At 52.5% G+C, this 24,566-nt stretch overlaps 55 non-coding genes across 55 annotated transcripts; all 55 read right to left on the bottom strand.

Moving 5' to 3' along the window:
- Nucleotides 1-90: 90 nt before the first annotated feature.
- Trnal-cag (transfer RNA leucine (anticodon CAG)) lies at nt 91-172 on the bottom strand. The gene has a single exon. It is a non-coding gene; the product is annotated as a tRNA-Leu (tRNA).
- Nucleotides 173-6,727: 6,555 nt separating this feature from the next.
- Trnah-gug (transfer RNA histidin (anticodon GUG)) lies at nt 6,728-6,799 on the bottom strand. Its single transcript has one exon. It is a non-coding gene; the product is annotated as a tRNA-His (tRNA).
- A 376-nt stretch (nt 6,800-7,175) lies between these two features.
- Nucleotides 7,176-7,247, bottom strand: Trnae-cuc (transfer RNA glutamic acid (anticodon CUC)). Its single transcript has one exon. It is a non-coding gene; the product is annotated as a tRNA-Glu (tRNA).
- Nucleotides 7,248-7,518: 271 nt separating this feature from the next.
- Trnal-cag (transfer RNA leucine (anticodon CAG)) lies at nt 7,519-7,600 on the bottom strand. Its single transcript has one exon. It is a non-coding gene; the product is annotated as a tRNA-Leu (tRNA).
- Nucleotides 7,601-7,673: 73 nt separating this feature from the next.
- Nucleotides 7,674-7,755, bottom strand: Trnal-aag (transfer RNA leucine (anticodon AAG)). Its single transcript has one exon. It is a non-coding gene; the product is annotated as a tRNA-Leu (tRNA).
- A 287-nt stretch (nt 7,756-8,042) lies between these two features.
- On the bottom strand, nt 8,043-8,114 carry Trnah-gug (transfer RNA histidin (anticodon GUG)). Its single transcript has one exon. It is a non-coding gene; the product is annotated as a tRNA-His (tRNA).
- Nucleotides 8,115-8,490: 376 nt separating this feature from the next.
- On the bottom strand, nt 8,491-8,562 carry Trnae-cuc (transfer RNA glutamic acid (anticodon CUC)). The gene has a single exon. It is a non-coding gene; the product is annotated as a tRNA-Glu (tRNA).
- A 271-nt stretch (nt 8,563-8,833) lies between these two features.
- Nucleotides 8,834-8,915, bottom strand: Trnal-cag (transfer RNA leucine (anticodon CAG)). The gene has a single exon. It is a non-coding gene; the product is annotated as a tRNA-Leu (tRNA).
- Nucleotides 8,916-8,989: 74 nt separating this feature from the next.
- Trnal-aag (transfer RNA leucine (anticodon AAG)) lies at nt 8,990-9,071 on the bottom strand. The gene has a single exon. It is a non-coding gene; the product is annotated as a tRNA-Leu (tRNA).
- A 287-nt stretch (nt 9,072-9,358) lies between these two features.
- Nucleotides 9,359-9,430, bottom strand: Trnah-gug (transfer RNA histidin (anticodon GUG)). Its single transcript has one exon. It is a non-coding gene; the product is annotated as a tRNA-His (tRNA).
- Nucleotides 9,431-9,806: 376 nt separating this feature from the next.
- On the bottom strand, nt 9,807-9,878 carry Trnae-cuc (transfer RNA glutamic acid (anticodon CUC)). The gene has a single exon. It is a non-coding gene; the product is annotated as a tRNA-Glu (tRNA).
- A 271-nt stretch (nt 9,879-10,149) lies between these two features.
- On the bottom strand, nt 10,150-10,231 carry Trnal-cag (transfer RNA leucine (anticodon CAG)). The gene has a single exon. It is a non-coding gene; the product is annotated as a tRNA-Leu (tRNA).
- Nucleotides 10,232-10,305: 74 nt separating this feature from the next.
- Nucleotides 10,306-10,387, bottom strand: Trnal-aag (transfer RNA leucine (anticodon AAG)). Its single transcript has one exon. It is a non-coding gene; the product is annotated as a tRNA-Leu (tRNA).
- Nucleotides 10,388-10,674: 287 nt separating this feature from the next.
- On the bottom strand, nt 10,675-10,746 carry Trnah-gug (transfer RNA histidin (anticodon GUG)). Its single transcript has one exon. It is a non-coding gene; the product is annotated as a tRNA-His (tRNA).
- Nucleotides 10,747-11,122: 376 nt separating this feature from the next.
- On the bottom strand, nt 11,123-11,194 carry Trnae-cuc (transfer RNA glutamic acid (anticodon CUC)). The gene has a single exon. It is a non-coding gene; the product is annotated as a tRNA-Glu (tRNA).
- Nucleotides 11,195-11,465: 271 nt separating this feature from the next.
- Nucleotides 11,466-11,547, bottom strand: Trnal-cag (transfer RNA leucine (anticodon CAG)). The gene has a single exon. It is a non-coding gene; the product is annotated as a tRNA-Leu (tRNA).
- Nucleotides 11,548-11,620: 73 nt separating this feature from the next.
- Trnal-aag (transfer RNA leucine (anticodon AAG)) lies at nt 11,621-11,702 on the bottom strand. The gene has a single exon. It is a non-coding gene; the product is annotated as a tRNA-Leu (tRNA).
- A 287-nt stretch (nt 11,703-11,989) lies between these two features.
- On the bottom strand, nt 11,990-12,061 carry Trnah-gug (transfer RNA histidin (anticodon GUG)). Its single transcript has one exon. It is a non-coding gene; the product is annotated as a tRNA-His (tRNA).
- Nucleotides 12,062-12,437: 376 nt separating this feature from the next.
- Nucleotides 12,438-12,509, bottom strand: Trnae-cuc (transfer RNA glutamic acid (anticodon CUC)). Its single transcript has one exon. It is a non-coding gene; the product is annotated as a tRNA-Glu (tRNA).
- A 271-nt stretch (nt 12,510-12,780) lies between these two features.
- Nucleotides 12,781-12,862, bottom strand: Trnal-cag (transfer RNA leucine (anticodon CAG)). The gene has a single exon. It is a non-coding gene; the product is annotated as a tRNA-Leu (tRNA).
- A 74-nt stretch (nt 12,863-12,936) lies between these two features.
- Nucleotides 12,937-13,018, bottom strand: Trnal-aag (transfer RNA leucine (anticodon AAG)). The gene has a single exon. It is a non-coding gene; the product is annotated as a tRNA-Leu (tRNA).
- A 287-nt stretch (nt 13,019-13,305) lies between these two features.
- Nucleotides 13,306-13,377, bottom strand: Trnah-gug (transfer RNA histidin (anticodon GUG)). The gene has a single exon. It is a non-coding gene; the product is annotated as a tRNA-His (tRNA).
- Nucleotides 13,378-13,753: 376 nt separating this feature from the next.
- On the bottom strand, nt 13,754-13,825 carry Trnae-cuc (transfer RNA glutamic acid (anticodon CUC)). The gene has a single exon. It is a non-coding gene; the product is annotated as a tRNA-Glu (tRNA).
- A 271-nt stretch (nt 13,826-14,096) lies between these two features.
- Nucleotides 14,097-14,178, bottom strand: Trnal-cag (transfer RNA leucine (anticodon CAG)). Its single transcript has one exon. It is a non-coding gene; the product is annotated as a tRNA-Leu (tRNA).
- A 73-nt stretch (nt 14,179-14,251) lies between these two features.
- On the bottom strand, nt 14,252-14,333 carry Trnal-aag (transfer RNA leucine (anticodon AAG)). Its single transcript has one exon. It is a non-coding gene; the product is annotated as a tRNA-Leu (tRNA).
- A 287-nt stretch (nt 14,334-14,620) lies between these two features.
- Nucleotides 14,621-14,692, bottom strand: Trnah-gug (transfer RNA histidin (anticodon GUG)). The gene has a single exon. It is a non-coding gene; the product is annotated as a tRNA-His (tRNA).
- A 376-nt stretch (nt 14,693-15,068) lies between these two features.
- Nucleotides 15,069-15,140, bottom strand: Trnae-cuc (transfer RNA glutamic acid (anticodon CUC)). Its single transcript has one exon. It is a non-coding gene; the product is annotated as a tRNA-Glu (tRNA).
- Nucleotides 15,141-15,411: 271 nt separating this feature from the next.
- On the bottom strand, nt 15,412-15,493 carry Trnal-cag (transfer RNA leucine (anticodon CAG)). Its single transcript has one exon. It is a non-coding gene; the product is annotated as a tRNA-Leu (tRNA).
- A 74-nt stretch (nt 15,494-15,567) lies between these two features.
- On the bottom strand, nt 15,568-15,649 carry Trnal-aag (transfer RNA leucine (anticodon AAG)). The gene has a single exon. It is a non-coding gene; the product is annotated as a tRNA-Leu (tRNA).
- Nucleotides 15,650-15,936: 287 nt separating this feature from the next.
- Trnah-gug (transfer RNA histidin (anticodon GUG)) lies at nt 15,937-16,008 on the bottom strand. Its single transcript has one exon. It is a non-coding gene; the product is annotated as a tRNA-His (tRNA).
- A 376-nt stretch (nt 16,009-16,384) lies between these two features.
- Nucleotides 16,385-16,456, bottom strand: Trnae-cuc (transfer RNA glutamic acid (anticodon CUC)). The gene has a single exon. It is a non-coding gene; the product is annotated as a tRNA-Glu (tRNA).
- A 271-nt stretch (nt 16,457-16,727) lies between these two features.
- Nucleotides 16,728-16,809, bottom strand: Trnal-cag (transfer RNA leucine (anticodon CAG)). The gene has a single exon. It is a non-coding gene; the product is annotated as a tRNA-Leu (tRNA).
- A 73-nt stretch (nt 16,810-16,882) lies between these two features.
- Trnal-aag (transfer RNA leucine (anticodon AAG)) lies at nt 16,883-16,964 on the bottom strand. The gene has a single exon. It is a non-coding gene; the product is annotated as a tRNA-Leu (tRNA).
- A 287-nt stretch (nt 16,965-17,251) lies between these two features.
- Trnah-gug (transfer RNA histidin (anticodon GUG)) lies at nt 17,252-17,323 on the bottom strand. Its single transcript has one exon. It is a non-coding gene; the product is annotated as a tRNA-His (tRNA).
- Nucleotides 17,324-17,699: 376 nt separating this feature from the next.
- Nucleotides 17,700-17,771, bottom strand: Trnae-cuc (transfer RNA glutamic acid (anticodon CUC)). The gene has a single exon. It is a non-coding gene; the product is annotated as a tRNA-Glu (tRNA).
- A 272-nt stretch (nt 17,772-18,043) lies between these two features.
- Nucleotides 18,044-18,125, bottom strand: Trnal-cag (transfer RNA leucine (anticodon CAG)). Its single transcript has one exon. It is a non-coding gene; the product is annotated as a tRNA-Leu (tRNA).
- A 73-nt stretch (nt 18,126-18,198) lies between these two features.
- On the bottom strand, nt 18,199-18,280 carry Trnal-aag (transfer RNA leucine (anticodon AAG)). The gene has a single exon. It is a non-coding gene; the product is annotated as a tRNA-Leu (tRNA).
- Nucleotides 18,281-18,567: 287 nt separating this feature from the next.
- On the bottom strand, nt 18,568-18,639 carry Trnah-gug (transfer RNA histidin (anticodon GUG)). Its single transcript has one exon. It is a non-coding gene; the product is annotated as a tRNA-His (tRNA).
- Nucleotides 18,640-19,015: 376 nt separating this feature from the next.
- Trnae-cuc (transfer RNA glutamic acid (anticodon CUC)) lies at nt 19,016-19,087 on the bottom strand. The gene has a single exon. It is a non-coding gene; the product is annotated as a tRNA-Glu (tRNA).
- Nucleotides 19,088-19,357: 270 nt separating this feature from the next.
- Nucleotides 19,358-19,439, bottom strand: Trnal-cag (transfer RNA leucine (anticodon CAG)). The gene has a single exon. It is a non-coding gene; the product is annotated as a tRNA-Leu (tRNA).
- A 74-nt stretch (nt 19,440-19,513) lies between these two features.
- Nucleotides 19,514-19,595, bottom strand: Trnal-aag (transfer RNA leucine (anticodon AAG)). The gene has a single exon. It is a non-coding gene; the product is annotated as a tRNA-Leu (tRNA).
- A 287-nt stretch (nt 19,596-19,882) lies between these two features.
- Nucleotides 19,883-19,954, bottom strand: Trnah-gug (transfer RNA histidin (anticodon GUG)). Its single transcript has one exon. It is a non-coding gene; the product is annotated as a tRNA-His (tRNA).
- Nucleotides 19,955-20,330: 376 nt separating this feature from the next.
- On the bottom strand, nt 20,331-20,402 carry Trnae-cuc (transfer RNA glutamic acid (anticodon CUC)). Its single transcript has one exon. It is a non-coding gene; the product is annotated as a tRNA-Glu (tRNA).
- A 271-nt stretch (nt 20,403-20,673) lies between these two features.
- Trnal-cag (transfer RNA leucine (anticodon CAG)) lies at nt 20,674-20,755 on the bottom strand. Its single transcript has one exon. It is a non-coding gene; the product is annotated as a tRNA-Leu (tRNA).
- A 74-nt stretch (nt 20,756-20,829) lies between these two features.
- Trnal-aag (transfer RNA leucine (anticodon AAG)) lies at nt 20,830-20,911 on the bottom strand. The gene has a single exon. It is a non-coding gene; the product is annotated as a tRNA-Leu (tRNA).
- Nucleotides 20,912-21,199: 288 nt separating this feature from the next.
- Nucleotides 21,200-21,271, bottom strand: Trnah-gug (transfer RNA histidin (anticodon GUG)). The gene has a single exon. It is a non-coding gene; the product is annotated as a tRNA-His (tRNA).
- A 378-nt stretch (nt 21,272-21,649) lies between these two features.
- Nucleotides 21,650-21,722, bottom strand: Trnae-cuc (transfer RNA glutamic acid (anticodon CUC)). Its single transcript has one exon. It is a non-coding gene; the product is annotated as a tRNA-Glu (tRNA).
- A 271-nt stretch (nt 21,723-21,993) lies between these two features.
- On the bottom strand, nt 21,994-22,075 carry Trnal-cag (transfer RNA leucine (anticodon CAG)). The gene has a single exon. It is a non-coding gene; the product is annotated as a tRNA-Leu (tRNA).
- A 73-nt stretch (nt 22,076-22,148) lies between these two features.
- On the bottom strand, nt 22,149-22,230 carry Trnal-aag (transfer RNA leucine (anticodon AAG)). Its single transcript has one exon. It is a non-coding gene; the product is annotated as a tRNA-Leu (tRNA).
- A 286-nt stretch (nt 22,231-22,516) lies between these two features.
- Nucleotides 22,517-22,588, bottom strand: Trnah-gug (transfer RNA histidin (anticodon GUG)). Its single transcript has one exon. It is a non-coding gene; the product is annotated as a tRNA-His (tRNA).
- Nucleotides 22,589-22,963: 375 nt separating this feature from the next.
- Nucleotides 22,964-23,035, bottom strand: Trnae-cuc (transfer RNA glutamic acid (anticodon CUC)). Its single transcript has one exon. It is a non-coding gene; the product is annotated as a tRNA-Glu (tRNA).
- Nucleotides 23,036-23,306: 271 nt separating this feature from the next.
- On the bottom strand, nt 23,307-23,388 carry Trnal-cag (transfer RNA leucine (anticodon CAG)). The gene has a single exon. It is a non-coding gene; the product is annotated as a tRNA-Leu (tRNA).
- A 74-nt stretch (nt 23,389-23,462) lies between these two features.
- Nucleotides 23,463-23,544, bottom strand: Trnal-aag (transfer RNA leucine (anticodon AAG)). Its single transcript has one exon. It is a non-coding gene; the product is annotated as a tRNA-Leu (tRNA).
- Nucleotides 23,545-23,831: 287 nt separating this feature from the next.
- Nucleotides 23,832-23,904, bottom strand: Trnah-gug (transfer RNA histidin (anticodon GUG)). Its single transcript has one exon. It is a non-coding gene; the product is annotated as a tRNA-His (tRNA).
- A 377-nt stretch (nt 23,905-24,281) lies between these two features.
- On the bottom strand, nt 24,282-24,353 carry Trnae-cuc (transfer RNA glutamic acid (anticodon CUC)). Its single transcript has one exon. It is a non-coding gene; the product is annotated as a tRNA-Glu (tRNA).
- Nucleotides 24,354-24,566: the final 213 nt, after the last annotated feature.

Below are 24,566 nucleotides of genomic sequence, written 5' to 3'. Positions count from 1 at the left end.
TGTGCTGCTACGACAATTTAAGAAAGAGACGCTCACGGCTTGCTGCGCTGTTTCCTTCGCGGGTAATCAGTGCTCCTGCTTAGAAAACATTGGCAGCGGTGGGATTCGAACCCACGCCTCCGAAGAGACTGGTGCCTGAAACCAGCGCCTTAGACCGCTCGGCCACGCTACCTACGCGGCGCCAGGGGCACAGGAGCTGCTTTCTACAGCACGAGAAAACACCACAAAAAAAAACGAGAAAAAGTTGGCAGCTTTTTTTTTTTTTTTTTTTTTATTTCTTTTTTTTTTTTTTTTTTTTTTTTTTTTTTTTTTTTTTTTTTTTTTTGGGCCTCCCAACTCCCCTTATAGCCCGGCCTTGCGCTCTCCAATTTATGCCTTCTTCGGCGAGCTTCTTTAGCTATAAAAGAAAACGGTGCTTCTTGCAAACAGAAAGGATGAATTGTTGTACTGTCCATTCAGCTGAAAAACCGTAAACTCCTCGGTATGGTTCCTTGAGCGTCGACGTCCTCCAGTAGACGTTGGTGGTCAAGATGATGTGATGGAATCGGAGATACTGGGTGGCTTTGTGGAAAGTTGCTTGTGGCTGTTTACCGCTAGCGAAGCATCGAAGGAAAACTAAAACCCTCTTGAAGTTAAAGTGCAGGCCTATAATGACAGCAAAGCAGTCGCTCGGCGCCTACACGCCATAAAATTAAAAAATGAAAGAATAACAGCGCATCAGGCGCCTTCCACCTAAATGCAATAAAGAAAGAATAAAATTTGAAAAAAAAGAATAAAAAATCAAATACTGCCTGAGTGAGTCCTCTCAGTAACAGGGAAGGAACGCCCTTCACACGTCCCATGATATTATATTCAAAATGCTTCGTGGCGGCCATTGAAATAAGTAATGAAAAAAGTCACAAAAATTAAAAATATCGACACATGTCAAAGGAATGAGTAGACTCACAAACTTTCCGAACTGTCCGGCGGATAACGAGAAGGAAAACACAATCCTCTCCGACGTGTTAAAAAGAAAGTAAAAAATCCACTTTTCTTAAAAACCAAACAATCTCCGTGGCAGCGCGGTGCGCAACGCCCCCGTGAATGTACGTCAATGACGGAGGAACCAGACGGTATAAAAAATGAATAAAAACAGAAAAAAATCACTAAACGACAACGAAACACAAACACACACGAACACAGGATAAAACTTTGTTAAACTTTTCGTCATCGTTGCCACGTTGCAGTCCGGCACAAGCGGAAGCATCGTACTTGTTGAATGTTGCACTGTTCCTGTAGCATTCAATTGACATTAACTACGTATCCGGACCCGGAGACAATGCAAAACACAGAAGGAAAAAAAAAAGTCGCAGCAGTGAAGTGGGAATTACAACAGTTTGTCGTGGGCAAATGCGAGTGCAATTTGCAGAAAATTGGCAAAGATTTTGTGATAGTCTTTCCTGGTTTTAGTGAGGTCATGTTGCGTGGACAAATAAACCAGATAGGCATAGTCGTCCGTAAGTCGCAATTGCAGGAGGGCGAACACAGTGTGAGCCACGATCCACGCAGTGGCGGCACGCTTCGTATGCGGATATGGGTTGAAGTCCGGGATCAATGCCGTGTCCGCAGAAAAAGCGGCAGCGCTGGTCCGGTTGATAAGTGCGAGCATCCTGGCGGCAATGTTCCAAGTCGACCGTGACCGCAGGCACACGAAACGATGTTCTAAGGTGTCGTCTTGGCGACAGTCTTCACACAAGCTCGATGGAGATAAGTGAATGCGGCGCAGCTTTTCGTTGGTGGGCAGAATTCGGTTAACCACTTGGTACCAAAAGCTGCTGACGTCCGCTGACAGGAAGGGAGCGTGAACATGAGCCCACACCGTCCTCCACGCAGATCGCGGGTAGCGCGCCTCCATCTTATTACCGACCGGCCGTCCTCTTAGTCCCTGGTAGACACGTTTAACAGTCCGTGTTCGATGGTCGAGTACTTCGGCGGCGAGATAACTTTTTTGAATGAAGTATTCTCGAACATAACGCAGCTGAAACGGGATGGTAGTCGGGTCTAGAGGTGCTACGTCAGATAGTGGACGATGAATAGCGAACAGAACAGCTGTGGGACTCGACGGATCCTGTTCAATAGTGACGCTCGTCCGATGAAGGAGCAACGCTGCGGCTTTCATAGCAAAATGAATGAGGCCGAGTCCACCCTGTTCGCGCGGCAAAGTACATGTTTCGTAAGACACCTTGAAAATATGTCCCCGCCACAGTAGCCAATAGACTGCCTGTGTTATGGCTCTGCCCAAATTCTTGGGTACCTGAAATAACTGTGCGAGGTACCAGGCTTTGCTGAGCAAGAAAACATTTATTAAAGTCACCCGCTGTGTTAATGCGAGGGTGCGAGTAGCGGACAGGCTAGCCATAGCTCGTATACCATTTAAGACAATACGCCAGTTGTAGGACGCAGTCTGTAACAGATTGGCTTGAAAGCGAACACCCAAAATTGTATGTTCCTGCTTCACTGTAAACCATGGGCGTTTGAAGCCACGTGTCGCTGCATAAATAGGCAGAAAAACCGTCTTACGGGTATTGATGCTCGCACCGGATGCACGTTCATACTGTGTAAGAACAGCGCGTATTGTAGCAAAGTCGGTAGCCGAGGACACCAAGAGGCCAAGGTCGTCAGCATAAGCGCGACAAACGTGCTTCTGATCCCCAAGACGTATTCCCCTACAAACACTGTGCAACTTACGCAACAAAGGATCTAAGGAAAGTGCGTAAAGCGCCATTGACAGAGGGCACCCTTGTTTGACTGAACAGCAGAGCGGAACAGGTTCCGACAAAAATCCATTAAGACTAACCCGTGAGGTGGAATTTTTGAAAAGGTTAAAAATCATAGTTATATACTTTACACCGAAACCAAACTTCTGTAGCACTCGCCGGAGATATAGGTGGCTAACCCTGTCAAAAGCCATTGCAAAATCGATGGATAAAATGCCAAAAGGAATCCTATTCGTCGAAGCATAGGCAATGGCATCTCGGTATGTCGACACAGCACCATAGAGAGTGCGATTCGGCACTGCACAGTATTGAAAGGGGCTAACCAGTTTTTTCATGACTAGCTTCAAGCGAGAGGAGACACATTTGGTGAAGAGTTTGTAATCACCATTAAGAAGGGTAATTGGTCTAAGATTGCACAGTTTCCTGGTGACTGGAACCTTTGGAACCAAGACCACAATACCTTCCAGGAAGGACGCAGGGACATCCACACCATTTAAAATTTCATTAAAAACGTCAGTCAGGGCGGAGCCAAACAAGTGCCAAAAATGTAAATAAAATTCCGGTGGCAACCCATCGGCGCCCGGTGATTTATTCTGGGAGCACAGTTTTAAAACATCACTCACTTCCTCCACGGTAAAGTTTTCTGTGAGGCGACGGCGATCCGCTACGGATAGGACGTACGGAACGTCGTGGAGTAGCTCGGAAATCGCGGCAGCATCAGTGTATTTCTCACTGAAAAGTTCGATGAAGTGACGGTGGGCCTCGGCAAGAATTGCCGCCTGGCTATGAAGCCGCGCACCGTCAGCTGATTCCAGCTCTGTGACGTAACGTCGCTTCGCGCGCCGGCGTTCGCGCAGCTGATGAAACACGGAAGGCGCTTCATCAGCCAGCGCCCCGGGGGCTCGGCTCCGTACGACAGATCCGCGCAACGATTCCCGTTTCAAATCCAGGAGACGGAGTTTTATACGCCGAATTGTCGCCATCCGAAGAGCGGGATTATTTGTGTGCAGGTGGATGGCATCATTTAAACAGCTCTCGTAAAATTGCAACGTAGAACGCTCCCAGTGAGCAACATCCTGACTGAACTCCAGGATGGCCTTGCGTAATGCCGGCTTAACAGATTCTACCCACCATGACAAAGTGGAGGCATAGAGACCGCGATATTGCAGCACCCTCTGCCACACACGCACGATAACCGGCGCAAAATGTGGATGTGAGAGATGTCGCACATTAAACTTCCATAATCGACTGGCGCGGGGTTTAATCGCCAACAGAGAATGAAAGCGGCAGACATACGCACAATGATCGGAAAAAATCACGGGGTGAACAGAGGATTCCGTAAGACAGTGCTGTTTATCACGAGAAACATAAATTCTATCAAGCCGACTCCGACCCGTGGGGTAAAAGAAAGTAAATCCCACGGCCCGCGGATGTAAATAACACCACGAGTCAATTAAATTCATCTCAGTAACGAGCGTCTGTAATTCTAGGCACTTATACGGCCGCGGCTCCTGATCTCTATCTTCCAGCACGCAGTTAAAATCGCCGCCCATGACTACAGGCAGGTGGGGGCCCCGTAAAAGGTGACAAATGTCACTACTATAAAACACACGGCGACGTGGCTGCCCGTCGGCACCAGAAGGGGCGTACACGTTAACATATCGTACGTTGTTGATCGTGCAAGCTACACCACGACCGTTAGGAATCGTAGCGACATTACTATAGTCATGACCAACACGAATTAAAATGGCAGTACCACAATTACACTCGATATCAAAGTTCAAAAGTACTTGATAGCCCGGAATGGAGTGAAGTAGATCTATCACAACCTCCTGCAAAAACACTATGTCAGCAGCAATGTAATTTATAAAACCCACAAAACTTGCAAACTTCACAGGCGACTCCAATTTATTAAGATTAATAGTAGCCACAACTGATGGAGGGCGTGCTACCATAGACAACAAGGAAAAACAAATAAAACAAATTAGACGGCAGGAGTGGACCCACCCTCCTGCTCCATATCGTCTGCCCAGTCACAACGTTCAGACGGTGCAGCTGAAGTAGGCGGTTCTTGTGTGGGAGGTGCAGACGCGGAATCCTGTGAAGGGGGACGCGTGCGACGCTGGGGGGCGTCTTCCGCCTTACGCTTAACCGACAGTTGTGCCGGGTTCGTTGCCTGAGACGTCGTAGTGTCCATTGCTAGAGTTACATCAGAGTGGTGCAACATTTCCTTTAACTGCTGTACAACCTGTTCCCGCCTGTCTGCCGACACACTTGTCGTAGGCGCTGGCTGACTGCTCGCCACAGGACGCTGTGGACGACGCCCCCCCGCAACCGACGGCCGAGATTCGACGACGGGGCGGGGCGAGGGCTTATGCGCCGGCTTTTGCACAGATTTTGTCTTTTGTTTCGACTTCTGACGGGGAACCTGCTTCCACTCCGGAGACGGGCTGCGTTCTCCGCGAGAAAAGGTTCGTTTTTCTAAAATCCGCGAACTACTGGCACTGCGGAAGCGGTCAGTATTGCCGCGCCTGTCTGAAACACTTTCACGCCTTGGCTTTGGTTCCTGTGAGGCAGGAGCCGCGTCCGGAACACCTTGAGGTACGGAATTAGATGGTGACGAATCCACTACCGCAACAGGGGGGGTAACCACCTGAACGGGTTCTGATCCGGGCCGTTCCGGAACTTCAGGCACAGCCGGAGGCGGAATCGGCACAGTAGCGGCGGGAACTGACTGAGAAGGTACGGACAAGGTTTGAACAGAATCAGAACCGGTTGCAGTGGCATCGACATCCATCGCGATCGCAGCAACTAACGGCGTTTCCGTTTCCGCGGAACGTGCCGGTGAACGGGGAACACCTAACAACACGGCCGCGTACGACGCGTCGTCATCTTGCCCACGGGGCGGTAGCTGCACAGGGCGCCTACGCCTAGGACAATATTGCCGAAAATGGTCTGTGGCATTACAATAGGAGCACGTTTGCGGCTGACCACTATACGAAATAAAAGCCCGGTGGCCGGCCATAACCAAAAACGAGGGAACGTGCTTCCTCACAATCATTTTGACACTACGAATACCGTTCTCAACTTGATAGATATAAGCGGAAGACCACTTTTCTTTCGTAATTGACAAAACTGTGCCATAAGGCATAAGGCTACGAGCTATAGTCTCATTCCTGGTTTCAAACGGAAGATTGAATACTCTAACGTTACGGATACCAAATCCAGCATTCGACAGAGTAACATTACTAATTGTCCCATCAGAGTGCTTGAATTTTCGTACACCACCGTTTTCACTTACGAGAGCATCGCACAATTCCGGACATTTTAATTTAACAAACAAAGAGTTCAAGAACGCGTCTAATTGCAATCCTAACACATCACTTTCAGGAATTTTCAAGTCATTTTTCATCCACGAATGAATTTCGAAAGCAGACGGTCGGGTGACGTTTCTATCAAATTCGCACTGGATATTATTTTCTCGGTCTTCAGAATCCATGTTAACTTACAGTTCAGCTGACTACAGCAGCGAAGAAACAGGCACCGCGATGAACCGCCGCCGACTGCGAAGCACACGTAAACACCGCCCGACACGCCGGAGCGAGCGCGCGATGTGTTCGGGCCCACGCCTCCGAAGAGACTGGTGCCTTAAACCAGCGCCTTAGACCGCTCGGCCACGCTACCTCCGTCAGTGTTGTTCGCTTTCGTAGAAACAGTGCACGACACAGCTTCCTGTTCTGCTGCGACTGGCCGCTCATCCATTGCACTTCAAACAACTGCCCTTTTCGAATAGAGGTTAACTACACAGGCAGCAGCCCGCGCTGTGGTGCGGCGGCATTACGTGTTGATAATGAACTGGTAGTGCCACCTGCAGCTCGTGGAACATGAGCGAGAAATCCAGAGGGCACCGTGAATTCAAACAGTGGTTCACTACCGTCATTGCAGCGACAGCAAGGCAAAACTTTAAAAAGTGCCGTGACCAGGATTCGAACCTGGGTTATTGCGGCCACAACGCAATGTCCTAACCACTAGACGATCACGGCCACGGAGGCACCGCCGAAAGCAGTTCTCGCGACTGCAAGTGGCTATGCACAGCAAAGCTCAGCCCACTGTGTCTCGCCACAGCTGTGTCAGACGTGGTCTCCATTATATGTATACTGGCAAACGAAACGTGTCTGCGCTGTTAGGACACTAAGCAGTGTGGTTAGCTGCATTAAACCCCTGTGGCAATGTCTTGTAGTCCTCCAACTCTGTTGACCACAGGTATGTGCCTCGATAAGAGGTGGACAGATGTCGCATCGCTCTCGCCGTCACTTGTGACCGCGAATCGTACTTAACGTCATTTTGTGCAAGCGTCAGCGGAGCGTCAGTCGAGCTAAGTCGGGACAAGTCGCATAAGAGGAGCAGTAAAATGCGTATTTCCGGTACCGGGAATCGAACCCGGGCCTCCTGGGTGAGAGCCAGGTATCCTAGCCACTAGACCACACCGGATAACGACACAAGTGCTCCTCCAGCGAACACAGCAAGCTGTACACAATCCACTTGACGACAACGGCAAAAATTAGCGTTTCCACTGCATAGAACGTCATGCTCGAGACACATTTCGTGGAGACGAGCGCCAGCAATCGTGACACCAAACTGCGCGTGTGAATCCTGTCGTTGCACCACGCACTGTGCTGCTACGACAATTTAAGAAAGAGACGCTCACGGCTTGCTGCGCTGTTTCCTTCGCGGGTAATCAGTGCTCCTGCTTAGAAAACATTGGCAGCGGTGGGATTCGAACCCACGCCTCCGAAGAGACTGGTGCCTGAAACCAGCGCCTTAGACCGCTCGGCCACGCTACCTACGCGGCGCCAGGGGCACAGGAGCTGCTTTCTACAGCACGAGAAAACACCACAAAAAAAAACGAGAAAAAGTTGGCAGCGGTGGGATTCGAACCCACGCCTCCGAAGAGACTGGTGCCTTAAACCAGCGCCTTAGACCGCTCGGCCACGCTACCTCCGTCAGTGTTGTTCGCTTTCGTAGAAACAGTGCACGACACAGCTTCCTGTTCTGCTGCGACTGGCCGCTCATCCATTGCACTTCAAACAACTGCCCTTTTCGAATAGAGGTTAACTACACAGGCAGCAGCCCGCGCTGTGGTGCGGCGGCATTACGTGTTGATAATGAACTGGTAGTGCCACCTGCAGCTCGTGGAACATGAGCGAGAAATCCAGAGGGCACCGTGAATTCAAACAGTGGTTCACTACCGTCATTGCAGCGACAGCAAGGCAAAACTTTAAAAAGTGCCGTGACCAGGATTCGAACCTGGGTTATTGCGGCCACAACGCAATGTCCTAACCACTAGACGATCACGGCCACGGAGGCACCGCCGAAAGCAGTTCTCGCGACTGCAAGTGGCTATGCACAGCAAAGCTCAGCCCACTGTGTCTCGCCACAGCTGTGTCAGACGTGGTCTCCATTATATGTATACTGGCAAACGAAACGTGTCTGCGCTGTTAGGACACTAAGCAGTGTGGTTAGCTGCATTAAACCCCTGTGGCAATGTCTTGTAGTCCTCCAACTCTGTTGACCACAGGTATGTGCCTCGATAAGAGGTGGACAGATGTCGCATCGCTCTCGCCGTCACTTGTGACCGCGAATCGTACTTAACGTCATTTTGTGCAAGCGTCAGCGGAGCGTCAGTCGAGCTAAGTCGGGACAAGTCGCATAAGAGGAGCAGTAAAATGCGTATTTCCGGTACCGGGAATCGAACCCGGGCCTCCTGGGTGAGAGCCAGGTATCCTAGCCACTAGACCACACCGGATAACGACACAAGTGCTCCTCCAGCGAACACAGCAAGCTGTACACAATCCACTTGACGACAACGGCAAAAATTAGCGTTTCCACTGCATAGAACGTCATGCTCGAGACACATTTCGTGGAGACGAGCGCCAGCAATCGTGACACCAAACTGCGCGTGTGAATCCTGTCGTTGCACCACGCACTGTGCTGCTACGACAATTTAAGAAAGAGACGCTCACGGCTTGCTGCGCTGTTTCCTTCGCGGGTAATCAGTGCTCCTGCTTAGAAAACATTGGCAGCGGTGGGATTCGAACCCACGCCTCCGAAGAGACTGGTGCCTGAAACCAGCGCCTTAGACCGCTCGGCCACGCTACCTACGCGGCGCCAGGGGCACAGGAGCTGCTTTCTACAGCACGAGAAAACACCACAAAAAAAAAACGAGAAAAAGTTGGCAGCGGTGGGATTCGAACCCACGCCTCCGAAGAGACTGGTGCCTTAAACCAGCGCCTTAGACCGCTCGGCCACGCTACCTGCGTCAGTGTTGTTCGCTTTCGTAGAAACAGTGCACGACACAGCTTCCTGTTCTGCTGCGACTGGCCGCTCATCCATTGCACTTCAAACAACTGCCCTTTTCGAATAGAGGTTAACTACACAGGCAGCAGCCCGCGCTGTGGTGCGGCGGCATTACGTGTTGATAATGAACTGGTAGTGCCACCTGCAGCTCGTGGAACATGAGCGAGAAATCCAGAGGGCACCGTGAATTCAAACAGTGGTTCACTACCGTCATTGCAGCGACAGCAAGGCAAAACTTTAAAAAGTGCCGTGACCAGGATTCGAACCTGGGTTATTGCGGCCACAACGCAATGTCCTAACCACTAGACGATCACGGCCACGGAGGCACCGCCGAAAGCAGTTCTCGCGACTGCAAGTGGCTATGCACAGCAAAGCTCAGCCCACTGTGTCTCGCCACAGCTGTGTCAGACGTGGTCTCCATTATATGTATACTGGCAAACGAAACGTGTCTGCGCTGTTAGGACACTAAGCAGTGTGGTTAGCTGCATTAAACCCCTGTGGCAATGTCTTGTAGTCCTCCAACTCTGTTGACCACAGGTATGTGCCTCGATAAGAGGTGGACAGATGTCGCATCGCTCTCGCCGTCACTTGTGACCGCGAATCGTACTTAACGTCATTTTGTGCAAGCGTCAGCGGAGCGTCAGTCGAGCTAAGTCGGGACAAGTCGCATAAGAGGAGCAGTAAAATGCGTATTTCCGGTACCGGGAATCGAACCCGGGCCTCCTGGGTGAGAGCCAGGTATCCTAGCCACTAGACCACACCGGATAACGACACAAGTGCTCCTCCAGCGAACACAGCAAGCTGTACACAATCCACTTGACGACAACGGCAAAAATTAGCGTTTCCACTGCATAGAACGTCATGCTCGAGACACATTTCGTGGAGACGAGCGCCAGCAATCGTGACACCAAACTGCGCGTGTGAATCCTGTCGTTGCACCACGCACTGTGCTGCTACGACAATTTAAGAAAGAGACGCTCACGGCTTGCTGCGCTGTTTCCTTCGCGGGTAATCAGTGCTCCTGCTTAGAAAACATTGGCAGCGGTGGGATTCGAACCCACGCCTCCGAAGAGACTGGTGCCTGAAACCAGCGCCTTAGACCGCTCGGCCACGCTACCTACGCGGCGCCAGGGGCACAGGAGCTGCTTTCTACAGCACGAGAAAACACCACAAAAAAAAAACGAGAAAAAGTTGGCAGCGGTGGGATTCGAACCCACGCCTCCGAAGAGACTGGTGCCTTAAACCAGCGCCTTAGACCGCTCGGCCACGCTACCTGCGTCAGTGTTGTTCGCTTTCGTAGAAACAGTGCACGACACAGCTTCCTGTTCTGCTGCGACTGGCCGCTCATCCATTGCACTTCAAACAACTGCCCTTTTCGAATAGAGGTTAACTACACAGGCAGCAGCCCGCGCTGTGGTGCGGCGGCATTACGTGTTGATAATGAACTGGTAGTGCCACCTGCAGCTCGTGGAACATGAGCGAGAAATCCAGAGGGCACCGTGAATTCAAACAGTGGTTCACTACCGTCATTGCAGCGACAGCAAGGCAAAACTTTAAAAAGTGCCGTGACCAGGATTCGAACCTGGGTTATTGCGGCCACAACGCAATGTCCTAACCACTAGACGATCACGGCCACGGAGGCACCGCCGAAAGCAGTTCTCGCGACTGCAAGTGGCTATGCACAGCAAAGCTCAGCCCACTGTGTCTCGCCACAGCTGTGTCAGACGTGGTCTCCATTATATGTATACTGGCAAACGAAACGTGTCTGCGCTGTTAGGACACTAAGCAGTGTGGTTAGCTGCATTAAACCCCTGTGGCAATGTCTTGTAGTCCTCCAACTCTGTTGACCACAGGTATGTGCCTCGATAAGAGGTGGACAGATGTCGCATCGCTCTCGCCGTCACTTGTGACCGCGAATCGTACTTAACGTCATTTTGTGCAAGCGTCAGCGGAGCGTCAGTCGAGCTAAGTCGGGACAAGTCGCATAAGAGGAGCAGTAAAATGCGTATTTCCGGTACCGGGAATCGAACCCGGGCCTCCTGGGTGAGAGCCAGGTATCCTAGCCACTAGACCACACCGGATAACGACACAAGTGCTCCTCCAGCGAACACAGCAAGCTGTACACAATCCACTTGACGACAACGGCAAAAATTAGCGTTTCCACTGCATAGAACGTCATGCTCGAGACACATTTCGTGGAGACGAGCGCCAGCAATCGTGACACCAAACTGCGCGTGTGAATCCTGTCGTTGCACCACGCACTGTGCTGCTACGACAATTTAAGAAAGAGACGCTCACGGCTTGCTGCGCTGTTTCCTTCGCGGGTAATCAGTGCTCCTGCTTAGAAAACATTGGCAGCGGTGGGATTCGAACCCACGCCTCCGAAGAGACTGGTGCCTGAAACCAGCGCCTTAGACCGCTCGGCCACGCTACCTACGCGGCGCCAGGGGCACAGGAGCTGCTTTCTACAGCACGAGAAAACACCACAAAAAAAAACGAGAAAAAGTTGGCAGCGGTGGGATTCGAACCCACGCCTCCGAAGAGACTGGTGCCTTAAACCAGCGCCTTAGACCGCTCGGCCACGCTACCTCCGTCAGTGTTGTTCGCTTTCGTAGAAACAGTGCACGACACAGCTTCCTGTTCTGCTGCGACTGGCCGCTCATCCATTGCACTTCAAACAACTGCCCTTTTCGAATAGAGGTTAACTACACAGGCAGCAGCCCGCGCTGTGGTGCGGCGGCATTACGTGTTGATAATGAACTGGTAGTGCCACCTGCAGCTCGTGGAACATGAGCGAGAAATCCAGAGGGCACCGTGAATTCAAACAGTGGTTCACTACCGTCATTGCAGCGACAGCAAGGCAAAACTTTAAAAAGTGCCGTGACCAGGATTCGAACCTGGGTTATTGCGGCCACAACGCAATGTCCTAACCACTAGACGATCACGGCCACGGAGGCACCGCCGAAAGCAGTTCTCGCGACTGCAAGTGGCTATGCACAGCAAAGCTCAGCCCACTGTGTCTCGCCACAGCTGTGTCAGACGTGGTCTCCATTATATGTATACTGGCAAACGAAACGTGTCTGCGCTGTTAGGACACTAAGCAGTGTGGTTAGCTGCATTAAACCCCTGTGGCAATGTCTTGTAGTCCTCCAACTCTGTTGACCACAGGTATGTGCCTCGATAAGAGGTGGACAGATGTCGCATCGCTCTCGCCGTCACTTGTGACCGCGAATCGTACTTAACGTCATTTTGTGCAAGCGTCAGCGGAGCGTCAGTCGAGCTAAGTCGGGACAAGTCGCATAAGAGGAGCAGTAAAATGCGTATTTCCGGTACCGGGAATCGAACCCGGGCCTCCTGGGTGAGAGCCAGGTATCCTAGCCACTAGACCACACCGGATAACGACACAAGTGCTCCTCCAGCGAACACAGCAAGCTGTACACAATCCACTTGACGACAACGGCAAAAATTAGCGTTTCCACTGCATAGAACGTCATGCTCGAGACACATTTCGTGGAGACGAGCGCCAGCAATCGTGACACCAAACTGCGCGTGTGAATCCTGTCGTTGCACCACGCACTGTGCTGCTACGACAATTTAAGAAAGAGACGCTCACGGCTTGCTGCGCTGTTTCCTTCGCGGGTAATCAGTGCTCCTGCTTAGAAAACATTGGCAGCGGTGGGATTCGAACCCACGCCTCCGAAGAGACTGGTGCCTGAAACCAGCGCCTTAGACCGCTCGGCCACGCTACCTACGCGGCGCCAGGGGCACAGGAGCTGCTTTCTACAGCACGAGAAAACACCACAAAAAAAAAACGAGAAAAAGTTGGCAGCGGTGGGATTCGAACCCACGCCTCCGAAGAGACTGGTGCCTTAAACCAGCGCCTTAGACCGCTCGGCCACGCTACCTGCGTCAGTGTTGTTCGCTTTCGTAGAAACAGTGCACGACACAGCTTCCTGTTCTGCTGCGACTGGCCGCTCATCCATTGCACTTCAAACAACTGCCCTTTTCGAATAGAGGTTAACTACACAGGCAGCAGCCCGCGCTGTGGTGCGGCGGCATTACGTGTTGATAATGAACTGGTAGTGCCACCTGCAGCTCGTGGAACATGAGCGAGAAATCCAGAGGGCACCGTGAATTCAAACAGTGGTTCACTACCGTCATTGCAGCGACAGCAAGGCAAAACTTTAAAAAGTGCCGTGACCAGGATTCGAACCTGGGTTATTGCGGCCACAACGCAATGTCCTAACCACTAGACGATCACGGCCACGGAGGCACCGCCGAAAGCAGTTCTCGCGACTGCAAGTGGCTATGCACAGCAAAGCTCAGCCCACTGTGTCTCGCCACAGCTGTGTCAGACGTGGTCTCCATTATATGTATACTGGCAAACGAAACGTGTCTGCGCTGTTAGGACACTAAGCAGTGTGGTTAGCTGCATTAAACCCCTGTGGCAATGTCTTGTAGTCCTCCAACTCTGTTGACCACAGGTATGTGCCTCGATAAGAGGTGGACAGATGTCGCATCGCTCTCGCCGTCACTTGTGACCGCGAATCGTACTTAACGTCATTTTGTGCAAGCGTCAGCGGAGCGTCAGTCGAGCTAAGTCGGGACAAGTCGCATAAGAGGAGCAGTAAAATGCGTATTTCCGGTACCGGGAATCGAACCCGGGCCTCCTGGGTGAGAGCCAGGTATCCTAGCCACTAGACCACACCGGATAACGACACAAGTGCTCCTCCAGCGAACACAGCAAGCTGTACACAATCCACTTGACGACAACGGCAAAAATTAGCGTTTCCACTGCATAGAACGTCATGCTCGAGACACATTTCGTGGAGACGAGCGCCAGCAATCGTGACACCAAACTGCGCGTGTGAATCCTGTCGTTGCACCACGCACTGTGCTGCTACGACAATTTAAGAAAGAGACGCTCACGGCTTGCTGCGCTGTTTCCTTCGCGGGTAATCAGTGCTCCTGCTTAGAAAACATTGGCAGCGGTGGGATTCGAACCCACGCCTCCGAAGAGACTGGTGCCTGAAACCAGCGCCTTAGACCGCTCGGCCACGCTACCTACGCGGCGCCAGGGGCACAGGAGCTGCTTTCTACAGCACGAGAAAACACCACAAAAAAAAACGAGAAAAAGTTGGCAGCGGTGGGATTCGAACCCACGCCTCCGAAGAGACTGGTGCCTTAAACCAGCGCCTTAGACCGCTCGGCCACGCTACCTCCGTCAGTGTTGTTCGCTTTCGTAGAAACAGTGCACGACACAGCTTCCTGTTCTGCTGCGACTGGCCGCTCATCCATTGCACTTCAAACAACTGCCCTTTTCGAATAGAGGTTAACTACACAGGCAGCAGCCCGCGCTGTGGTGCGGCGGCATTACGTGTTGATAATGAACTGGTAGTGCCACCTGCAGCTCGTGGAACATGAGCGAGAAATCCAGAGGGCACCGTGAATTCAAACAGTGGTTCACTACCGTCATTGCAGCGACAGCAAGGCAAAACTTTAAAAAGTGCCGTGACCAGGATTCGAACCTGGGTTATTGCGGCCACAACGCAATGTCCTAACCACTAGACGATCACGGCCACGGAGGCACCGCCGAAAGCAGTTCTCGCGACTGCAAGTGGCTATGCACAGCAAAGCTCAGCCCACTGTGTCTCGCCACAGCTGTGTCAGACGTGGTCTCCATTATATGTATACTGGCAAACGAAACGTGTCTGCGCTGTTAGGACACTAAGCAGTGTGGTTAGCTGCATTAAACCCCTGTGGCAATGTCTTGTAGTCCTCCAACTCTGTTGACCACAGGTATGTGCCTCGATAAGAGGTGGACAGATGTCGCATCGCTCTCGCCGTCACTTGTGACCGCGAATCGTACTTAACGTCATTTTGTGCAAGCGTCAGCGGAGCGTCAGTCGAGCTAAGTCGGGACAAGTCGCATAAGAGGAGCAGTAAAATGCGTATTTCCGGTACCGGGAATCGAACCCGGGCCTCCTGGGTGAGAGCCAGGTATCCTAGCCACTAGACCACACCGGATAACGACACAAGTGCTCCTCCAGCGAACACAGCAAGCTGTACACAATCCACTTGACGACAACGGCAAAAATTAGCGTTTCCACTGCATAGAACGTCATGCTCGAGACACATTTCGTGGAGACGAGCGCCAGCAATCGTGACACCAAACTGCGCGTGTGAATCCTGTCGTTGCACCACGCACTGTGCTGCTACGACAATTTAAGAAAGAGACGCTCACGGCTTGCTGCGCTGTTTCCTTCGCGGGTAATCAGTGCTCCTGCTTAGAAAACATTGGCAGCGGTGGGATTCGAACCCACGCCTCCGAAGAGACTGGTGCCTGAAACCAGCGCCTTAGACCGCTCGGCCACGCTACCTACGCGGCGCCAGGGGCACAGGAGCTGCTTTCTACAGCACGAGAAAACACCACAAAAAAAAAACGAGAAAAAGTTGGCAGCGGTGGGATTCGAACCCACGCCTCCGAAGAGACTGGTGCCTTAAACCAGCGCCTTAGACCGCTCGGCCACGCTACCTGCGTCAGTGTTGTTCGCTTTCGTAGAAACAGTGCACGACACAGCTTCCTGTTCTGCTGCGACTGGCCGCTCATCCATTGCACTTCAAACAACTGCCCTTTTCGAATAGAGGTTAACTACACAGGCAGCAGCCCGCGCTGTGGTGCGGCGGCATTACGTGTTGATAATGAACTGGTAGTGCCACCTGCAGCTCGTGGAACATGAGCGAGAAATCCAGAGGGCACCGTGAATTCAAACAGTGGTTCACTACCGTCATTGCAGCGACAGCAAGGCAAAACTTTAAAAAGTGCCGTGACCAGGATTCGAACCTGGGTTATTGCGGCCACAACGCAATGTCCTAACCACTAGACGATCACGGCCACGGAGGCACCGCCGAAAGCAGTTCTCGCGACTGCAAGTGGCTATGCACAGCAAAGCTCAGCCCACTGTGTCTCGCCACAGCTGTGTCAGACGTGGTCTCCATTATATGTATACTGGCAAACGAAACGTGTCTGCGCTGTTAGGACACTAAGCAGTGTGGTTAGCTGCATTAAACCCCTGTGGCAATGTCTTGTAGTCCTCCAACTCTGTTGACCACAGGTATGTGCCTCGATAAGAGGTGGACAGATGTCGCATCGCTCTCGCCGTCACTTGTGACCGCGAATCGTACTTAACGTCATTTTGTGCAAGCGTCAGCGGAGCGTCAGTCGAGCTAAGTCGGGACAAGTCGCATAAGAGGAGCAGTAAAATGCGTATTTCCGGTACCGGGAATCGAACCCGGGCCTCCTGGGTGAGAGCCAGGTATCCTAGCCACTAGACCACACCGGATAACGACACAAGTGCTCCTCCAGCGAACACAGCAAGCTGTACACAATCCACTTGACGACAACGGCAAAAATTAGCGTTTCCACTGCATAGAACGTCATGCTCGAGACACATTTCGTGGAGACGAGCGCCAGCAATCGTGACACCAAACTGCGCGTGTGAATCCTGTCGTTGCACCACGCACTGTGCTGCTACGACAATTTAAGAAAGAGACGCTCACGGCTTGCTGCGCTGTTTCCTTCGCGGGTAATCAGTGCTCCTGCTTAGAAAACATTGGCAGCGGTGGGATTCGAACCCACGCCTCCGAAGAGACTGGTGCCTGAAACCAGCGCCTTAGACCGCTCGGCCACGCTACCTACGCGGCGCCAGGGGCACAGGAGCTGCTTTCTACAGCACGAGAAAACACCACAAAAAAAAACGAGAAAAAGTTGGCAGCGGTGGGATTCGAACCCACGCCTCCGAAGAGACTGGTGCCTTAAACCAGCGCCTTAGACCGCTCGGCCACGCTACCTCCGTCAGTGTTGTTCGCTTTCGTAGAAACAGTGCACGACACAGCTTCCTGTTCTGCTGCGACTGGCCGCTCATCCATTGCACTTCAAACAACTGCCCTTTTCGAATAGAGGTTAACTACACAGGCAGCAGCCCGCGCTGTGGTGCGGCGGCATTACGTGTTGATAATGAACTGGTAGTGCCACCTGCAGCTCGTGGAACATGAGCGAGAAATCCAGAGGGCACCGTGAATTCAAACAGTGGTTCACTACCGTCATTGCAGCGACAGCAAGGCAAAACTTTAAAAAGTGCCGTGACCAGGATTCGAACCTGGGTTATTGCGGCCACAACGCAATGTCCTAACCACTAGACGATCACGGCCACGGAGGCACCGCCGAAAGCAGTTCTCGCGACTGCAAGTGGCTATGCACAGCAAAGCTCAGCCCACTGTGTCTCGCCACAGCTGTGTCAGACGTGGTCTCCATTATATGTATACTGGCAAACGAAACGTGTCTGCGCTGTTAGGACACTAAGCAGTGTGGTTAGCTGCATTAAACCCCTGTGGCAATGTCTTGTAGTCCTCCAACTCTGTTGACCACAGGTATGTGCCTCGATAAGAGGTGGACAGATGTCGCATCGCTCTCGCCGTCACTTGTGACCGCGAATCGTACTTAACGTCATTTTGTGCAAGCGTCAGCGGAGCGTCAGTCGAGCTAAGTCGGGACAAGTCGCATAAGAGGAGCAGTAAAATGCGTATTTCCGGTACCGGGAATCGAACCCGGGCCTCCTGGGTGAGAGCCAGGTATCCTAGCCACTAGACCACACCGGATAACGACACAAGTGCTCCTCCAGCGAACACAGCAAGCTGTACACAATCCACTTGACGACAACGGCAAAAATTAGCGTTTCCACTGCATAGAACGTCATGCTCGAGACACATTTCGTGGAGACGAGCGCCAGCAATCGTGACACCAAACTGCGCGTGTGAATCCTGTCGTTGCACCCACGCACTGTGCTGCTACGACAATTTAAGAAAGAGACGCTCACGGCTTGCTGCGCTGTTTCCTTCGCGGGTAATCAGTGCTCCTGCTTAGAAAACATTGGCAGCGGTGGGATTCGAACCCACGCCTCCGAAGAGACTGGTGCCTGAAACCAGCGCCTTAGACCGCTCGGCCACGCTACCTACGCGGCGCCAGGGGCACAGGAGCTGCTTTCTACAGCACGAGAAAACACCACAAAAAAAAACGAGAAAAAGTTGGCAGCGGTGGGATTCGAACCCACGCCTCCGAAGAGACTGGTGCCTTAAACCAGCGCCTTAGACCGCTCGGCCACGCTACCTCCGTCAGTGTTGTTCGCTTTCGTAGAAACAGTGCACGACACAGCTTCCTGTTCTGCTGCGACTGGCCGCTCATCCATTGCACTTCAAACAACTGCCCTTTTCGAATAGAGGTTAACTACACAGGCAGCAGCCCGCGCTGTGGTGCGGCGGCATTACGTGTTGATAATGAACTGGTAGTGCCACCTGCAGCTCGTGGAACATGAGCGAGAAATCCAGAGGGCACCGTGAATTCAAACAGTGGTTCACTACCGTCATTGCAGCGACAGCAAGGCAAAACTTTAAAAAGTGCCGTGACCAGGATTCGAACCTGGGTTATTGCGGCCACAACGCAATGTCCTAACCACTAGACGATCACGGCCACGGAGGCACCCGCCGAAAGCAGTTCTCGCGACTGCAAGTGGCTATGCACAGCAAAGCTCAGCCCACTGTGTCTCGCCACAGCTGTGTCAGACGTGGTCTCCATTATATGTATACTGGCAAACGAAACGTGTCTGCGCTGTTAGGACACTAAGCAGTGTGTTAGCTGCATTAAACCCCTGTGGCAATGTCTTGTAGTCCTCCAACTCTGTTGACCACAGGTATGTGCCTCGATAAGAGGTGGACAGATGTCGCATCGCTCTCGCCGTCACTTGTGACCGCGAATCGTACTTAACGTCATTTTGTGCAAGCGTCAGCGGAGCGTCAGTCGAGCTAAGTCGGGACAAGTCGCATAAGAGGAGCAGTAAAATGCGTATTTCCGGTACCGGGAATCGAACCCGGGCCTCCTGGGTGAGAGCCAGGTATCCTAGCCACTAGACCACACCGGATAACGACACAAGTGCTCCTCCAGCGAACACAGCAAGCTGTACACAATCCACTTGACGACAACGGCAAAAATTAGCGTTTCCACTGCATAGAACGTCATGCTCGAGACACATTTCGTGGAGACGAGCGCCAGCAATCGTGACACCAAACTGCGCGTGTGAATCCTGTCGTTGCACCACGCACTGTGCTGCTACGACAATTTAAGAAAGAGACGCTCACGGCTTGCTGCGCTGTTTCCTTCGCGGGTAATCAGTGCTCCTGCTTAGAAACATTGGCAGCGGTGGGATTCGAACCCACGCCTCCGAAGAGACTGGTGCCTGAAACCAGCGCCTTAGACCGCTCGGCCACGCTACCTACGCGGCGCCAGGGGCACAGGAGCTGCTTTCTACAGCACGAGAAAACACCACAAAAAAAAAACGAGAAAAAGTTGGCAGCGGTGGGATTCGAACCCACGCCTCCGAAGAGACTGGTGCCTTAAACCAGCGCCTTAGACCGCTCGGCCACGCTACCTCCGTCAGTGTTGTTCGCTTTCGTAGAAACAGTGCACGACACAGCTTCCTGTTCTGCTGCGACTGGCCGCTCATCCATTGCACTTCAAACAACTGCCCTTTTCGAATAGAGGTTAACTACACAGGCAGCAGCCCGCGCTGTGGTGCGGCGGCATTACGTGTTGATAATGAACTGGTAGTGCCACCTGCAGCTCGTGGAACATGAGCGAGAAATCCAGAGGGCACCGTGAATTCAAACAGTGGTTCACTACCGTCATTGCAGCGACAGCAAGGCAAAACTTTAAAAAGTGCCGTGACCAGGATTCGAACCTGGGTTATTGCGGCCACAACGCAATGTCCTAACCACTAGACGATCACGGCCACGGAGGCACCGCCGAAAGCAGTTCTCGCGACTGCAAGTGGCTATGCACAGCAAAGCTCAGCCCACTGTGTCTCGCCACAGCTGTGTCAGACGTGGTCTCCATTATATGTATACTGGCAAACGAAACGTGTCTGCGCTGTTAGGACACTAAGCAGTGTGGTTAGCTGCATTAAACCCCTGTGGCAATGTCTTGTAGTCCTCCAACTCTGTTGACCACAGGTATGTGCCTCGATAAGAGGTGGACAGATGTCGCATCGCTCTCGCCGTCACTTGTGACCGCGAATCGTACTTAACGTCATTTTGTGCAAGCGTCAGCGGAGCGTCAGTCGAGCTAAGTCGGGACAAGTCGCATAAGAGGAGCAGTAAAATGCGTATTTCCGGTACCGGGAATCGAACCCGGGCCTCCTGGGTGAGAGCCAGGTATCCTAGCCACTAGACCACACCGGATAACGACACAAGTGCTCCTCCAGCGAACACAGCAAGCTGTACACAATCCACTTGACGACAACGGCAAAAATTAGCGTTTCCACTGCATAGAACGTCATGCTCGAGACACATTTCGTGGAGACGAGCGCCAGCAATCGTGACACCAAACTGCGCGTGTGAATCCTGTCGTTGCACCACGCACTGTGCTGCTACGACAATTTAAGAAAGAGACGCTCACGGCTTGCTGCGCTGTTTCCTTCGCGGGTAATCAGTGCTCCTGCTTAGAAAACATTGGCAGCGGTGGGATTCGAACCCACGCCTCCGAAGAGACTGGTGCCTGAAACCAGCGCCTTAGACCGCTCGGCCACGCTACCTACGCGGCGCCAGGGGCACAGGAGCTGCTTTCTACAGCACGAGAAAACACCACAAAAAAAAAACGAGAAAAAGTTGGCAGCGGTGGGATTCGAACCCACGCCTCCGAAGAGACTGGTGCCTTAAACCAGCGCCTTAGACCGCTCGGCCACGCTACCTGCGTCAGTGTTGTTCGCTTTCGTAGAAACAGTGCACGACACAGCTTCCTGTTCTGCTGCGACTGGCCGCTCATCCATTGCACTTCAAACAACTGCCCTTTTCGAATAGAGGTTAACTACACAGGCAGCAGCCCGCGCTGTGGTGCGGCGGCATTACGTGTTGATAATGAACTGGTAGTGCCACCTGCAGCTCGTGGAACATGAGCGAGAAATCCAGAGGGCAACCGTGAATTCAAACAGTGGTTCACTACCGTCATTGCAGCGACAGCAAGGCAAAACTTTAAAAAGTGCCGTGACCAGGATTCGAACCTGGGTTATTGCGGCCACAACGCAATGTCCTAACCACTAGACGATCACGGCCACGGAGGGCACCGCCCGAAAGCAGTTCTCGCGACTGCAAGTGGCTATGCACAGCAAAGCTCAGCCCACTGTGTCTCGCCACAGCTGTGTCAGACGTGGTCTCCATTATATGTATACTGGCAAACGAAACGTGTCTGCGCTGTTAGGACACTAAGCAGTGTGGTTAGCTGCATTAAACCCCTGTGGCAATGTCTTGTAGTCCTCCAACTCTGTTGACCACAGGTATGTGCCTCGATAAGAGGTGGACAGATGTCGCATCGCTCTCGCCGTCACTTGTGACCGCGAATCGTACTTAACGTCATTTTGTGCAAGCGTCAGCGGAGCGTCAGTCGAGCTAAGTCGGGACAAGTCGCATAAGAGGAGCAGTAAAATGCGTATTTCCGGTACCGGGAATCGAACCCGGGCCTCCTGGGTGAGAGCCAGGGTATCCTAGCCACTAGACCACACCGGATAACGACACAAGTGCTCCTCCAGCGAACACAGCAAGCTGTACACAATCCACTTGACGACAACGGCAAAAATTAGCGTTTCCACTGCATAGAGCGTCATGCTCGAGACACATTTCGTGGAGACGAGCGCCAGCAAACGTGACACCAAACTGCGCGTGTGAATCCTGTCGTTGCACCACGCACTGTGCTGCTACGACAATTTAAGAAAGAGACGCTCACGGCTTGCTGCGCTGTTTCCTTCGCGGGTAATCAGTGCTCCTGCTTAGAAAACATTGGCAGCGGTGGGATTCGAACCCACGCCTCCGAAGAGACTGGTGCCTGAAACCAGCGCCTTAGACCGCTCGGCCACGCTACCTACGCGGCGCCAGGGGCACAGGAGCTGCTTTCTACAGCACGAGAAAACACCACAAAAAAAAACGAGAAAAAGTTGGCAGCGGTGGGATTCGAACCCACGCCTCCGAAGAGACTGGTGCCTTAAACCAGCGCCTTAGACCGCTCGGCCACGCTACCTCCGTCAGTGTTGTTCGCTTTCGTAGAAACAGTGCACGACACAGCTTCCTGTTCTGCTGCGACTGGCCGCTCATCCATTGCACTTCAAACAACTGCCCTTTTCGAATAGAGGTTAACTACACAGGCAGCAGCCCGCGCTGTGGTGCGGCGGCATTACGTGTTGATAATGAACTGGTAGTGCACCTGCAGCTCGTGGAACATGAGCGAGAAATCCAGAGGGCACCGTGAATTCAAACAGTGGTTCACTACCGTCATTGCAGCGACAGCAAGGCAAAACTTTAAAAAGTGCCGTGACCAGGATTCGAACCTGGGTTATTGCGGCCACAACGCAATGTCCTAACCACTAGACGATCACGGCACGGAGGCACCGCCGAAAGCAGTTCTCGCGACTGCAAGTGGCTATGCACAGCAAAGCTCAGCCCACTGTGTCTCGCCACAGCTGTGTCAGACGTGGTCTCCATTATATGTATACTGGCAAACGAAACGTGTCTGCGCTGTTAGGACACTAAGCAGTGTGGTTAGCTGCATTAAACCCCTGTGGCAATGTCTTGTAGTCCTCCAACTCTGTTGACCACAGGTATGTGCCTCGATAAGAGGTGGACAGATGTCGCATCGCTCTCGCCGTCACTTGTGACCGCGAATCGTACTTAACGTCATTTTGTGCAAGCGTCAGCGGAGCGTCAGTCGAGCTAAGTCGGGACAAGTCGCATAAGAGGAGCAGTAAAATGCGTATTTCCGGTACCGGGAATCGAACCCGGGCCTCCTGGGTGAGAGCCAGGTATCCTAGCCACTAGACCACACCGGATAACGACACAAGTGCTCCTCCAGCGAACACAGCAAGCTGTACACAATCCACTTGACGACAACGGCAAAAATTAGCGTTTCCACTGCATAGAACGTCATGCTCGAGACACATTTCGTGGAGACGAGCGCCAGCAATCGTGACACCAAACTGCGCGTGTGAATCCTGTCGTTGCACCACGCACTGTGCTGCTACGACAATTTAAGAAAGAGACGCTCACGGCTTGCTGCGCTGTTTCCTTCGCGGGTAATCAGTGCTCCTGCTTAGAAAACATTGGCAGCGGTGGGATTCGAACCCACGCCTCCGAAGAGACTGGTGCCTGAAACCAGCGCCTTAGACCGCTCGGCCACGCTACCTACGCGGCGCCAGGGGCACAGGAGCTGCTTTCTACAGCACGAGAAAACACCACAAAAAAAAAACGGAGAAAAGTTGGCAGCGGTGGGATTCGAACCCACGCCTCCGAAGAGACTGGTGCCTTAAACCAGCGCCTTAGACCGCTCGGCCACGCTACCTGCGTCAGTGTTGTTCGCTTTCGTAGAAACAGTGCACGACACAGCTTCCTGTTCTGCTGCGACTGGCCGCTCATCCATTGCACTTCAAACAACTGCCCTTTTCGAATAGAGGTTAACTACACAGGCAGCAGCCCGCGCTGTGGTGCGGCGGCATTACGTGTTGATAATGAACTGGTAGTGCCACCTGCAGCTCGTGGAACATGAGCGAGAAATCCAGAGGGCACCGTGAATTCAAACAGTGGTTCACTACCGTCATTGCAGCGACAGCAAGGCAAAACTTTAAAAAGTGCCGTGACCAGGATTCGAACCTGGGTTATTGCGGCCACAACGCAATGTCCCTAACCACTAGACGATCACGGCCACGGAGGCACCGCCGAAAGCAGTTCTCGCGACTGCAAGTGGCTATGCACAGCAAAGCTCAGCCCACTGTGTCTCGCCACAGCTGTGTCAGACGTGGTCTCCATTATATGTATACTGGCAAACGAAACGTGTCTGCGCTGTTAGGACACTAAGCAGTGTGGTTAGCTGCATTAAACCCCTGTGGCAATGTCTTGTAGTCCTCCAACTCTGTTGACCACAGGTATGTGCCTCGATAAGAGGTGGACAGATGTCGCATCGCTCTCGCCGTCACTTGTGACCGCGAATCGTACTTAACGTCATTTTGTGCCAAGCGTCAGCGGAGCGTCAGTCGAGCTAAGTCGGGACAAGTCGCATAAGAGGAGCAGTAAAATGCGTATTTCCGGTACCGGGAATCGAACCCGGGCCTCCTGGGTGAGAGCCAGGTATCCTAGCCACTAGACCACACCGGATAACGACACAGTGCTCCTCCAGCGAACACAGCAAGCTGTACACAATCCACTTGACGACAACGGCAAAAATTAGCGTTTCCACTGCATAGAGCGTCATGCTCGAGACACATTTCGTGGAGACGAGCGCCAGCAAACGTGACACCAAAACTGCGCGTGTGAATCCTGTCGTTGCACCACGCACTGTGCTGCTACGACAATTTAAGAAAGAGACGC

Source organism: Schistocerca serialis, chromosome 3 (assembly GCF_023864345.2).
Source record: "Schistocerca serialis cubense isolate TAMUIC-IGC-003099 chromosome 3, iqSchSeri2.2, whole genome shotgun sequence".
NCBI classification, from domain to species: Eukaryota; Metazoa; Arthropoda; class Insecta; order Orthoptera; family Acrididae; genus Schistocerca; species Schistocerca serialis.
Note: the sequence above shows the minus strand (reverse complement) of the source record. Positions and strands in the feature narration are given on the sequence as shown.